General features: G+C 38.3%; 1 long non-coding RNA gene and 1 other non-coding gene across 2 annotated transcripts; both read left to right on the top strand.

Annotated features, from left to right (window-relative positions):
* Positions 1 to 2011: 2011 nt before the first annotated feature.
* Positions 2012 to 2118, top strand: LOC122690934. The gene has a single exon (XR_006340187.1). It is a non-coding gene; the product is annotated as a U6 spliceosomal RNA (small nuclear RNA).
* Positions 2119 to 2517: 399 nt separating this feature from the next.
* LOC122689581 lies at positions 2518 to 13465 on the top strand. The gene is made up of 2 exons (XR_006339853.1): positions 2518 to 2564; positions 13351 to 13465. It is a non-coding gene; the product is annotated as an uncharacterized LOC122689581 (long non-coding RNA).
* The last annotated feature ends 487 nt before the right edge of the window (positions 13466 to 13952 follow it).

The raw sequence follows: 13952 nt of genomic DNA, 5'->3' as shown, positions 1-13952 counted from the left end.
GTTTACTCAAACTCATGTCCATCGAGTCAGTGATGCCATCCAACCTACATAACAGCTTCTAAATCTCTTCTCAGTGCAAAAAAATATTCAAGTTGATAAAATAATAAAGACTTATTGTATGGCACAAGGAACTACATTCAATATCTTATAATACCCTATATAGAATAGAATCTGAAAAAAAAACAGGTATATAGATACACATTTCTATAAATGAATTAATTTCCTGTACACCCAAAACAAACACAACTTTGTAAATCACCTATGCTGCAAAAAAAAAAAAAAATTCAAGTTGAAAAATTTGACCCAAAGATATACAGAAATCAGAAAAGAGGTAAAAAGATACACTCATTAGAAAAGATGTTGATGCTGGGAAAGACTGACGCCAATGGGAAAAAGGGGCGGCAGAAGATGAGATGGTTATATAGCATCACTGACTCAATGGACATGAATTTGAGCAAACTCTGGGAGATAGCAGAGGACAGAAGAGCCTGACTTCCCTGATGGCTCAGTGGGTAAAGAATCCACCTGCAATGCAGGAGACACAGGAGACATGCATTTGATCCCTGGGTCAGGAAGATCCCCTGAAGAAGGAAATGGAAATCCACTCCTGCATTCTTGCTGGGGAAATCCCATGGACAAAGGAGCCTGGCAGGCTATACTTCATGGGGTCACAGAGAGTCAGACATGACTTATGAGAAAATTACAACAATGCACAGAAATGTCTCTTTTAGGATAAAGAACACATCACATGACTTTTTACACCGTTAAAACTTAATTGGCAAGGGAAACTGAGAGGGACCTGGGATATGAGGCAGACATGATGGCCTTCAGCCTCTCCCTTAGGTTCTTAGCTGAGGACCAGCGACACAGAAGGGGTCAAGAGAAAGTGGGGAGGCACATAAATCAGGTGAGATACATCACCTTTCACCCCAAAATAACATCTTAGCCCAGAATCTTAACTCTGTACCAAATTTTATGCTGTCCTCAAATAATCCAAAAATCAATAATCAAAATTCTGCTTGGTCAGAGCAAAAGAAGCTATAGGAGATTTTAGATCTTGGGCGACCTTGTGGAAACTGAATACATCATGTACCACTCCAAACTGTTCATCCATCTTTTCTCTGATGCACACCTAATGATGCTTACATTTTAACATTAGCATATCCTAATTAATTGTCAAATACTACCAACTGTAATTCATGGAAGACCAGACAACACAGAGAAATTACTTATTCATTTGGAAAGGTCAGTCCAATTACAGTAGACAAAGGCTTGTACTATCTTCTGCTTGCAGTTAATGTCAGGACTCTGCCATTCCACTGGTTCAATAAAAATGTGTTGACCGTCCACCATGTGCCAGGCATACAAGAAATACAAAGAAAATTAATCAAAGCCTTTGACCTTGAGGAATTCACAGTCCAATGGGTGCAGAACAACATGTAAATAAAGAATCTTAATGCGTAGAGATAAAACAAAGGCATTTGTTAATTTACTGGCATATTTTCTCATTTGAGAAAGCAAGCTTTTTGTTTTGTTTTTTGTTTTTTGTTTTTTTTCCATTTATTTTTATTAGTTGGAGGCTAATTACTTTACTATATTGTAGTGGTTTTTGTCATACATTGACATGAATCAGCCATGGATTTACATGTGTTCCCCATCCCGATCCCCCCTCCCACCTCCTCTCTAATGCCTATACAGAACATGGAACTTCTTCTCCAGGAGGGCAAAATGAAGCTTAGCAATTTCAGCAATGGTTTTCTAATCCATTGCTTGCAGTACCTGTTCTACATGGTAAAAAGCTAGGATTGAGTTGCTAAAGTACACTCTGGGCCTATCACATTTCACAGAATCTGGACTGCATGCACAAACATAGCCACTTACTTTGGGTCAGCAGCAAACACTTTACGTGTATGTATCCAAATCCTTCACATACCCCCATGTTAGGTACTGATATCATTTCTATTTTACAGATGAGAAAATTGAGGTCTAAGGTGATTAAGAAATATATGCAGTGCTCGCTTCGGCAGCACATATACTAAAATTGGAACGATACAGAGAAGATTAGCATGGCCCCTGCGCAAGGATGACACGCAAATTCGTGAAGCGTTCCATATTTTTAAATTGACCTTTCATTTGAAAAAAAAAATATATGCAAAGTCACAGAATAAGTAGCATAGGAAACATGTGAACTCAGATTATATTATTCCAAAGCCTGTCTATTCTGCAGATTGGTTGCCCATTAGCAAATTGGTATTGATTTCTGATGAGCTAAGGAACGTGGGCCAGCATGTAAGTCAAATATATAAGAACAATGTTTAATTCATCTGATTTTTTTGGTACCAGAATTTCTTCAATAAAGTAAGCAGTGCACTGATTTACATTCTGGAGTCTGTTTCTTAGGGTTTCCCAGATGCTCAGTGGTAAACAATTCACCTGTCAAGGCAGGAGACCTGAGTTCGATCCCTGGGTCGGGAAAATCCCCTGGAGAAGGAAATGGCAACCCACTCTAGTATCTTGCTGGAGAACCCCATAGACAGAGGTGCCTGGTGGGCTATAGTCCATGGGTTCGCAAAAGAGTAAGACATGACTGAACGTGCACGCATGCCTGTTTCTTATCTTGTCATGAATCAGCATCACATGTAGCATCACGCTAAAACTACACTAACTCTTAGAAAGAGCCTTTCTTCTTTCACATCTGTGGGGGAGGAGTATTAAAGGGTACTTAGTTTGTCTTCTTTCTGACTTCCAAAGAAAAATACATTTTAGAGGAAATTGGGAGTCTTAAAATTGGCCCAAGGAATTTTTTTTTCTATGGTATCACTGGCCAGGCTTCTTGACACCGTGGGAATACTTTGCCCCTGTGATACGTCCTCCTGGCTGCCTCACGTCCATGACAACTGAGGTGACTGGGACCAGCTTTCCCTCTCTATTGGCACTTGTCAGCATCCATTCCTATATTCAGGGGCTTAATCAATTTTTTCTTTTCTCATATGAGCTTCTGCCCTCATCTAAGAAGACATATTTCTAAACATGCCTACTCTGTGATCCAGCAATTCCAAGAGAAATAAGTGTATATGTTCAAGAAAATAAGATGTACATAAGAATGTTCATAGCCTCTTGATTCACAGCAGCCCAAACTGGAAAAAACCCAATGTCCATAAGTAGAACAGTGGATATGGAAATGGTATATATATATATATGACACACATACATTGTACATATGAAAATGAAAAGTGAAAATGTTAGTCAGTCATGTCTGACTTTCTGATCCCACGGACTGTAGCCCACCAGGTTCCCCATCCATGGAATTCACCAGGCACAAATACTGGAGTGGGTTGCCATTCCCTTCTTAAGGGGATCTTCCCAACCCAGGAATCAAACCTGGGTCTCCTACATTTCAGGCAAATCCTTTACCACCTGAGACACCAGGGAAGCCCACTGTACATATATGTATTACATATATGCACACAATGGATATTGTATGTTGATATTATATATAAAATACTGGAAGTAGATTCATCTACATGTCAAACTCTGGGGTTTTATTATGGATAACAGTTCATTTTCACCTTCAGGTCTTTTTGAATTTTTCATGTATTTTCAATAATGAATATTTATTACTCATGCCATCAGAAAAACATTAAAAATACAGTCTGTAGGCTGTATGTGCATTAAAAAGTCTGTAGGTTCTAGCAATATGAAAATGCAAATGAGGTCATTAGACAAAAACAAAATTGCATCATTATTTGTGAAAGAATGTAAATCCACCAGTCAAATATCAAATGGGTGAATTAAACTACTCTGAAACCAGTGATTAGACGCTGCATGACCTCACAGTACAATATCTTCACCAGTTTGGAAACAATAAGCATCTAGCCTGGTGTCAGTAATTCTCTGTTAGAGGAACCTTGAGCTGAACTCACTCACTTGAGAACCATCTACAATCCTCCAGTTGCTATCACTTACTGTGTTTTTCCATGGAGATGAATAGCTATCACAATTCAGTTTTAAACCAAGATTATTTTCCCTGTCTTTTTTACCTCAAAGTTGTCAATTAAACCAAAGGGAAATTTCACTGCTCTGAAGTTTCACAAAATAAGAGTTTCACTCATACCAGGAGTCGGAATTCTGTATTGTCAAGTTTCTTCTCTCATCACTGAATGTTCACAGACCTTAAGACAGAGATTTCTGTTCTTGGATGAATAAAATGGGAGTAGGGATACCAGAGGTAGCAACATCACTGCCAGTTTACTGTAACAACTCCAAGCTCATTTTCTCAGATGCCACAGTGTTCTGAAGCTACCAGATAAAACCAGGCCTCCCTGCTTTGTTACAAAATCCCTAAGAGGGATAGCTGTAGGCAGTTGAATTTTTTCTAGTGGGAGAAAGGTAACTATGGTAACTATTTTTATCTACTAACATTATAACTTCATGTTGGCTCAAGCTGCCTACAGCTTTATTTGTAATAGTAGGCTATTAAGGGAATTCTTAAGAATACTATTCTAGAAGCACTAGTCTCTCTGTTCTTCCTTTACCTGCTAAGTAGTCATTAGAAGAAAATTACACAGGCAAAATAACCCAGCTAGAGTTTTCAGATATTTTTGAGCATTGCTTTAGCTGTTGGTGTGTGGTTTGTTTTAATGCGACTTATTTTTTTCTTTTGCAAAACAGACTTTTCCCAGACTGTACACACACATTAAAAAAAATCACATAATATTGTGATATTTATAGTATTTTATTGTGTGCTCTATTTAAGAAAGAATACATCAGAGGTTCCCGAGCTAGCTACTAGGTTTTGTTTTTCCCTCAAAGCCTCTGAGTTTGATGCTGGGGTGATGAGTGTGGGCCTGAAACATTATAATACAAGCTACTTAGGTTGGAGACAACAGGAAGAAATGAACAAAGGCTTACTAGCTGCCCTTCCCTCACCACAGAGAATGTCTGTGGAGTTGATGTGTTTGAGTGTGCATGCACATCTGTGCATGTTTGTATGCTGGTGAGAGTGGGACACCGGTCAGAATGACTGTCAGTAAAATAGCTAGCTAGTGGGAAGCTGGTGCATAACACAAGGAGCCCAGCCTGGCCCTCGGTGATGACCTAGAGGGGTGGGATGGGAGCGGGGAGGCTCAAGAGGACAGGATATACATAATCAGGCCTGATTTCCACTGTGGTATGGCAGAAACCAACACAACATTGTAAAGTAATTATCCTCCAATTAAAACAAATCCACAATAAAAATGCTGGAGAAGGTGTGAAGAAAAGAGAACCCTCAAACACTGTTGGTGGTAATGTAAATTGGCGTACCCACTATGCAGAATAGTATGGAGGTTCCTTAACAGACTAAAAATAGAGTTAGCATATGATCCTGCAATCCTAATCCTGGGCATATATTCAGGAAAAAAACTCTCTAATTTGAAAAGATACATGCACCTCTATATTCACAGCAGCGCTATTTACAATAGCCAAGAAATGGAAGCAACCTAAATGTCCACTGTCAGATAAATGGATAGAGAAGAGGTTTTACACACACACACACACACACACACACACACACACACACACACACACAGAGGAATATTACTCAATCATAAAAAAGAATGAAATAATGCCATCTGCAACAACATGAATGGACCTGGAGATTATCATACTGAGTAAATCAGAGAAAGACAAATATCATATATTTTTACATGGAGTATTAAAACATGGTACAAATAAACTTATTTACAAAACAGAAATAGATGCACAGACACAGAAAACAAATTTGTGGTTACCAAAGGGGATAGTGATGGGAGGCAGAGATAAATTAGGAGTTCGGGGTTAACATATATAAGACACTATACATAAAACAGATACCCAACAAGGATCTACTGTACAGACCAGGGAACTATATTCAATATCTTACAGTAACCTATAATGGAAAAGAATCTGAGAAAGTACACACACACATATAATTGAATCACTTTAATGTATACTTGAAAGTAACACAATATTGGAAACTTGCTGCTGCTGCTGCTGTTGTTGAGCTGCTCAGTCGTGTCTGACTCTGTGACCCCATGGACTGTAGCCCACCAGGCTCCTCTGTCCATGGGATTCTCAGGCAAGAACACTGGAGAGGATTGCCATGACCTTCTCCAGGGGATCTTCCCCACCAGGGATTGAACCTGAGTCTCATGCATTGGCAGGCGAATTCCTTACTGCTAAACCACCAGGGAAGCCCATTGTAAACTTATTACATTTCTATTTTAAAAAGACAGTAAATACAGTCACTTCAGGCTCTAGTGTGATTAGAAACACAAATGCAAATGTGGACTGGGCTCATCTCTAATGTGATCACAGAGACAGAGGATCAGCCAACACTTTCTGTAAAGGACCAGATGATAAATGTTGCCCATTCTCTGGGCCATAGAGTCTCTGCTACAACTACTGAACTCTATGTTGTAGTACAAAAATAACCACACATGATACACATATGAATAATGTGTGGTTGTGTTCTCATACAATTTTATTTATAAAGCCAGTAGTATTTCAGTTTTTAATAGTACTAAGAATAAAGTTTAAATTCTTTTTGTGTTCACTGTTATATTTTCTACTTGGTTGTGGCTGACTTGAAGGAAAGCTACTGATTTGCATATGCTAATCTTACATCTGGCTTACTGACTGAAATCGAATATTCTGTTAGAGTTTGAGTTGATTGAATAGGCATTTCTAGGAGGATAATGATAATAACTCCGAATCATGACAGTTTCTAATATTCATATATGTATCTTATTTATTTTTCTTGTCTAAATGCACTGTCTAGGAATACTAGAATAATGCTGAATGAACAAATGAAAATGGACAAACTTATCTTGCCCTAACTATTTTGCTTAGTTTTTTCTTTTTCTTTATAAGAAATTTATTAAAGTTTTCAACAATGCTTCTGGGTCTTTGATATAAAGCAGACAACAGGGGCCCAAATTTGCTACATGTCAGCTCTCCGGATCTAAGTCCTAATGCTAGTGGTTGCAGCTTATTAAAAATCCTTGCACTGGACCAATTGAATTAATTTGCTGAAGGCCATATAAAACTCTTTAGGTTACCATAAAATATGAGAAACTCATTTCTATATCACTCACTAGCAAGGGGTATGGGTTTGGGCTCAGATAAATCATTAGGGACCCCTGGATGATATGGAGTCAATTAACATGGCCATCCAAGTGGTCTATAGGCAGTACTTTTAATTTCATAATCACATTATACCATAGATGGGGTTACTTCTGCAAACTTCCATGCTGGTTATTAAACTAGTGTCCCCCAGCTCCAAACTTCCCTGCTATAGTCCACTCTTTGATGCTGGGACTGAGATTCTACAAAACACATTTTTCAGTTGCCAGGTAAGGTCTGTTAGGCTCTCACTAGGAGATGCAAATAGACAGTAAGGTTGTAGAAGGAAGAGGGACTTGTTTTTTTCCTGTTTCCTGTTTGCTTTCTATGGGCTTCCAGTTGGATTCTTGTTTCTATCATCGTCACCCCAGTCTCACCTCTTTACCCTGGCTGTATAACTTAATAGCTGTATAACAACTATAACTTAAAATAATAAAATTTAAAAAAAACAACACAGGCACAGTCAACCTCACTGCACTCTACCACCACCCACAGACACCAGCTCCAACCAAGCAGTGTGAATTTCTCAGGGCTCCAAGTTTTAAATACATGGGCTCCTCCTCCTCCAATCTGCTAAAACATTACATTTCCAACCTCTTTTGTTTCCCCAGGGGTAAGAGCTGCTTCCTGTATTTGCAACTTCTACCGTGCCCTTTTCAGTTACCTAGTTAACAATATACCTAGTTAGCAATTCTTTATATTCAATTCTATGAAGAAAGCCAAATACTTTACAATATCACTTATACATGGAATCTAAAAGATACAACAAACCAGTGAATATAGTAAAAAAGAAGCAGATGCACAGTAATAGAAAACAAACTAGTGGTTACCAGTGGGGAGAGGGAAGGGAGGAGAGGCAAGATAGGGGTGGGGGAGTGGGAGGCACAGACTATTGGGTGTAAGATAGACTCAAGGATGTACTGTACAACATGGGGACAGAGCCAACATTTTGTAATAATTGTAAGTGGAAAGTGACCTTTAAAATTGTATACTTTAAAAAATTAATTAAAAAATAATTTTAAAAATTCTATTAAAATTGCTGGTGTGATTTCTGTCTCCTGACTGAGCACGGACTGATACTTACCTACAGAGAAAGACTTCCTCATTGATTGTGTAGACAGTGGATCCATGTCAGTTTTCATATCAAAGAACTTTTCCTGACATTGTTTTACTTTTTGAGAGCAAAAAGTTCTAGTTGAGGATCACAAGTTACCCATGATTAAGATAGATAAATATCCTTTTTAAAAAGTTAGTTTCATTTATATCACATTCTTCTCATTACTTTTAAGACTTTTCTGCCCTCTAGAAATCTGAACCTCAAATCATATTTTATGAAGTGCCTCTTTGAACAGAAATTGGAAAGCAAAACCAGGTTAGGTTGAAAGCCAATAAATATCAAACTTTTCAGAGTATGAAAATTCAAAGACTGCTTTCACCAGCGTAATTTTTTCCACCAGTGAATGTCATTTGAGGAGAAAGAAAAATGAAGATCCAGGACAGAACACATTACATTAGCGATCAAGATGGCAAAATATTGGAAGAGAGAATTTTTTTTACACTGTTGAAGTAAAAGATCTTATAGTTATATATATCATTGTCAACATATATAATAATTAATATGTTGAGCAGAATCAGCTTTGTGTGTGGAAAAAAATATTTTGCTCCCACAGTGTTGGGAGTATGGTGAAATCATTGAAAAATAACTTATTTAAGTTGGATGAGAATAAAACATCAGCACCTCGGTGGGTGTTCCCAGCATGCCTCAGGCACCAAGACACAGGATGCAATCTGAAAGTAATAAACTTATCAGTCAGAAATACTTGGCATTGAGCGCAGTCAATATTTATAATAAGTTTAGGTTGCTATAGGGGAACCGAGCACACATTTAAGTTGATGGGGGAGGGGATTTCCATCCCCCTGTACACTGACATAAAATCTGAGCCTGCAGACCTAGAGCCTCCTAAGTCTCCATGTCAAAAAGCATCGAAATTGGACGGGAGGGCCTAGAAAATTGAGCAATGTCCATCCTATCTCCCTGCAGTGAAGTAAATAACAATTTAGTTTGTTAACTGGTAGTTAATTCGATTCAACAAGCCTTCTAGAAAGAGATATAGATATTTTTGTATTTGTACAAAGCTTCTGTTTTCTATGCCTTTCTGTCCATCCATTCATCCATCCACGAGCCAAGCAATGAAGTGCAAAAAAAAAAAAAAAAAAAAACCAACAGTCTGCCCTCATCCCATTATCTCCTTCCTTATACTTAGCCTGTGGCACCAGGGATGAGGAGAGCCAATTCTGCATGCAAACACAAAAGGGTTTTGGAGCATTCTGTTCTCCACTTTATGGGAGCTTACCTGGTGGCTCAGACGGTAATGAATCTGCCTGCAATGCAGGAAGACCTGGGTTCGATTCCTGGGTCAGGAAGGTCCCCTGGAGGAGGGCATGGCAATGCACTGCAGTATTCCTGCCTGTAGAATCCCCATGGACAGAGGAGCCTGGCAGGCTACAGTCCATGGGGTGGCAAAGCGTAGGACACGACTGTGCAACTAATAAACACACATTCCCCACTTTAAGGACCACTGTTTAAAACTCAGGTGAAAGGGAAAAAAAAAGACTTGATACTCTTTCAAACTACATGAAATTCCCCTCCTTGGAATCTTTAACTCATACTTTTAAAGGTGTCTAGAATAATCTTTTTTGCCTGGCTAATGATTATTTATGTCTCAAGATTCCAACCATCTTGTGCCCCAGTAGCTCTTAGAGCACATTTCCTTACGGACCAAGGTAAGGACTTTCTCTGACTTGATTTTACATCTCTTGGGCTTATGTCAACAGTTGGCACATCATGAGCGCATAGTAAACATTTGCTGCTCTGAACAAATTCGCTGGCCAGTTGGATTTTTAAGACATACAAACATGAGAACGTCATCAGAGTTTTCTGCTCATTCTTTGCTTTACAAACCTACGTCCTCTTTTCCCAACTAGATTTAAAAGTGCTCTGGGACAGACCCTATCTAGTCATGACTTTATTCAACATTTTTCTTTCCTATTTGTCAGTGTTAATACAATGTCTTTCTAGAAACTGAGCAAAATCTGTGGGTTATAATTTTTCACTGAGACATGGTTGTAGATTTTTTTTTCTCCAATCATACCCAAAGATAAATATTTTTATTTCCCTGAAGTAAATACCTCACATTATATAATGAAATACACTGTTCCAGGCTCTCTCACCCAGTGGTCCAAGTCCTTATACATACTCATTTTTAATTTCAACAGGTTCCCAGAAATACATGCTAATGTTCCCTTCTGGGATATAGCAAAGTCTTCAAGGCAGTTTCAGACTACCACTGTGTGCATGGAACAGACTCTTTAGCATAGAAAAAGTTCGAAATAGAAATTCAATGAGCTGAGTTCAATCAACATTTTTAACTTTTATGCACACAAAGGAGTTCATAAGAACTTGTGTATTTCCTTTGGTTGCAGGTAGATTTCCTTCTACATTTCTTTCTGTCAAATTAAGTGTCACCAGCCAGTACTTTAAAAGGAAAAGAAAGGGCTGGAAACCCAGCAGCCAGAATAAACAACAAGACATGTCTCAAGGGTGAACGTGGAACCATGATAACTGCATGGCCTCCTTTAAGCTAGTTAAGGAGCCATACAGCAAGTAGGTGGCAGAGTCTCACATGAAACATTCATTGTCAGCTAGTCATCCTTAAATTCCAGGCTAACAATTTCCATCCCTGCTTATATCCCAGAGGGCAGGGACCAGGTTTGAGACAGTTCTGAATACCAATATACATAATATAAATTTTATGTATGGTAAAACTGTTTATGGACTTGGCTGTGCTATTCCTCTGCTACAGATACAAAAAATAATAAGAATGCAATCCCCAGGAAAAATAATCTGGTGATTTATACAAACATATGGGTCTTATTTTGTCTAGAAGTATAGGGCATTTTCAAACATATAGTCACAGTACAGAAAATCATATAATATACCTTGGTTCCTAGACCAATACTAGATAAGTAGAAATGTCTTACATTTTTTAAATCTTTTTTAAAAATAAAGTGTTAGAGATACAGCAGTTACCACTCCATCCTATCTTCATTCAGCCTGAAGTTGATGTGTATTCTTCTGTGTGTTTTTAACTTTTAACAACATAAGCATATGTCCATAGGAAATTACACTGTTTTCGTTTGTGGTTTAATTCATACATAAATGATATAATGATGTATAGTGCGTGACTTGCTACTTTCATTCAACATTTTGTTCTTTGGATTCATTCAGCTAATATATGCAGACTGAGTCCATGCATCTCCACTCCTGGATGATACCCATTTTCTGAATACTGCAGCTCCCCACTATTCTATTGATGGATAGAATTAGATTATCTCCAGTGTTCCACTAAATCACCTTGTACTTGTCTTCCTATGCACACATGTGAAAGTTTCTAGAAATGGAATTGCCCACTTGATGTGTATGTTTATCTCCATCTTTATTAAGCGTTGCAAAAGTGCTTCCCAGAGTAAGCAATTCAATCCATAGTCTACCACCAATGCCTTTGACTTCCTATTTCTCTATGTTCAACTCAGGCCAGTATTTGGTGTTTTCAGATCTGAACAATACTTGCCAACCTGCAAATGGCGGAATGATATTTCATTATTATTTGAATTTTCTTTCCTCTGATCATAAATGAGGCTGAGAAACTTTACACTAGGTTTGTTAGCCAATGAGAATTTCTCCTCTCTGAATAATCTGTTCTTCCTTTGACCATTTCTCGTTTGGGTTGTTTTCCTTTTTAGTAAAACTTGCTTGTAAAACCACCTGAGCCTAGTGCTCACTTTATAAATAGTTTATAGATTATTGATTCTATCTGTTCAGTCATTATGTTTTTTTTTCTTTTGGTCAATTTCATAACTTAAATGTTTGACTAAGAAACATGAAAAAAGAAAATGAATCTTTTTGTCTAAGTCTTCATTTTGACCTTAATTTTGAATGTTATTTTAGCTAGATGTGAAATTATAGGTGACAGGTAATTTCCCTCATCATTTTGAGATATTATTCCATGTTACTAGGTCTGTATTACTGCTGCAGCAAAACCCACTGTCTGTCTTATTGTTAGTATTCTGGCTAATATGGTTTTTCTTTTTGCTTGCTTTATTCTTTGTTTTTTTGCCTACACATGTCTAGATGTAGGCATGTTTGCTTAATCCTACTCAGGACATGCTGTATTTTTAAAATTTTAGGAATTATGCCTTTAATCCATTATGAAAAATTGTCAGTTATTATCCTGCAAGTACTGCCCCTCTGCCAATCTCTTAATGTCTCTTAACCCTTCTTTCATATTTTCCATCCCTTTATCTCATCACACTTCATTCTGATCAACATGCTCAGATTTACCTTCTTGGTGACTAAACCTCTCTTTTGTTGTTGTTCAGTCACCCAGTCGTGTCCACCTCTTTCCGACTCCACAGACTACAGCACACCAGGCCTCCCTGTCCCTCACCATCTCCCAGAGTTTGCCCAAGTTCATGTTCACTGCACTGGTGATGCCATCCAGCTGTCTCATCTTCTGACACCCTCTTCTCCTTCTGCCCTCAATCTTTCCCGGCATCAGGGACTTTTCTAATGAGTTGTCTGTTCGCATCAGATGGCCAAAACAATGGAGCTTCTGCATCAGTCCTTCCAGTGAATATTCAGGGTTCATTTCCCTTAAGGTTGACTGGTTTAATCTCCTTGCTGTCCAAGGGACTTTCAGGAGTCTTCTCCAGCACCACAGTTCAAAGGCATCAGTTCTTTGGTGTTGTGCTTTTTTTTATGGTCCAGCTCTCACGACTGTACATGACCAATGGGAAGACCATAGCCTTACTATACGGAACTTTATCAGCAGAGTAATGTCTCTGTTTTTCATATAACACTGCCTAGGTTTGTCATTGCTTTCCTGCCAAGAAGCAATTCTCTTCTGATTTCATGGCTCTCTTTAGCTATGTATAATTCACAGATTAAATTGTCCAACAGTTTTAAAATTTCAATAACCTTTTTTTTATTTCTACAAATTCTACTTGACTACTTTTAAAATGTCTGTTCTTATTTCATTGTATTTTTCATGATTTTGATTGCTTTTTTATGTTTCTAATTATGCTAAACATATTTTTATGGTCTGTATAAATTGTTCCATTTTGTTTACTTTTTATTTTATACTGGAGTACTAGCTTATGATGAATGATGTCAGATTCATGAGCTCCAAAGAAGATTTAGCTTCAGGACCAGGGACCAGGCTTGATCACTCAAGAGCTTTTGTGTAGCAGTTTTATTAAAGTAAGAAAATGGACAGAGAACACTTCTGACATGAGCATCAGAAGGGGGACAGGGAGTGCCCTCTTCACCAGTCTTAGAAAGGGAATTATATACTTTTTAAATTGGTTATTACAATAAATCAAAAGAATGTCTTAAGGTTCTAAAGATCTTACTAGACCCACTCCCATAATTTACATTTTAAGATGACAGGATTAGAACTAACAATTGAAAGATCTTACCAGACCCACAGAGACTGAAGCAGAACTGTGTTTGAGTGTCTCCTGAGGAGGTAACAGTCAGCAGTGGACTGATGCAGGGGTAGGGGCTCTGGGTGCAGCAGACCTGGGTGTGGCATAAACCCTCCTGGAGGAGGTCGCCATTAACCCCAATGTAGAGCCACCAGAACTTACACAGGACTGGGAAACAGACTCTTGGAGGGCACAAACAGAACCTTGTGGCTACCAGGACCCAGGAGAAAGGAGCAGGGACCCCACAAGAGGCTGATCCAGAC

The sequence above is a fragment of the Cervus elaphus genome, chromosome X (assembly GCF_910594005.1).
Source record: "Cervus elaphus chromosome X, mCerEla1.1, whole genome shotgun sequence".
Lineage (NCBI taxonomy): Eukaryota > Metazoa > Chordata > Mammalia > Artiodactyla > Cervidae > Cervus > Cervus elaphus.
Note: the sequence above shows the minus strand (reverse complement) of the source record. Positions and strands in the feature narration are given on the sequence as shown.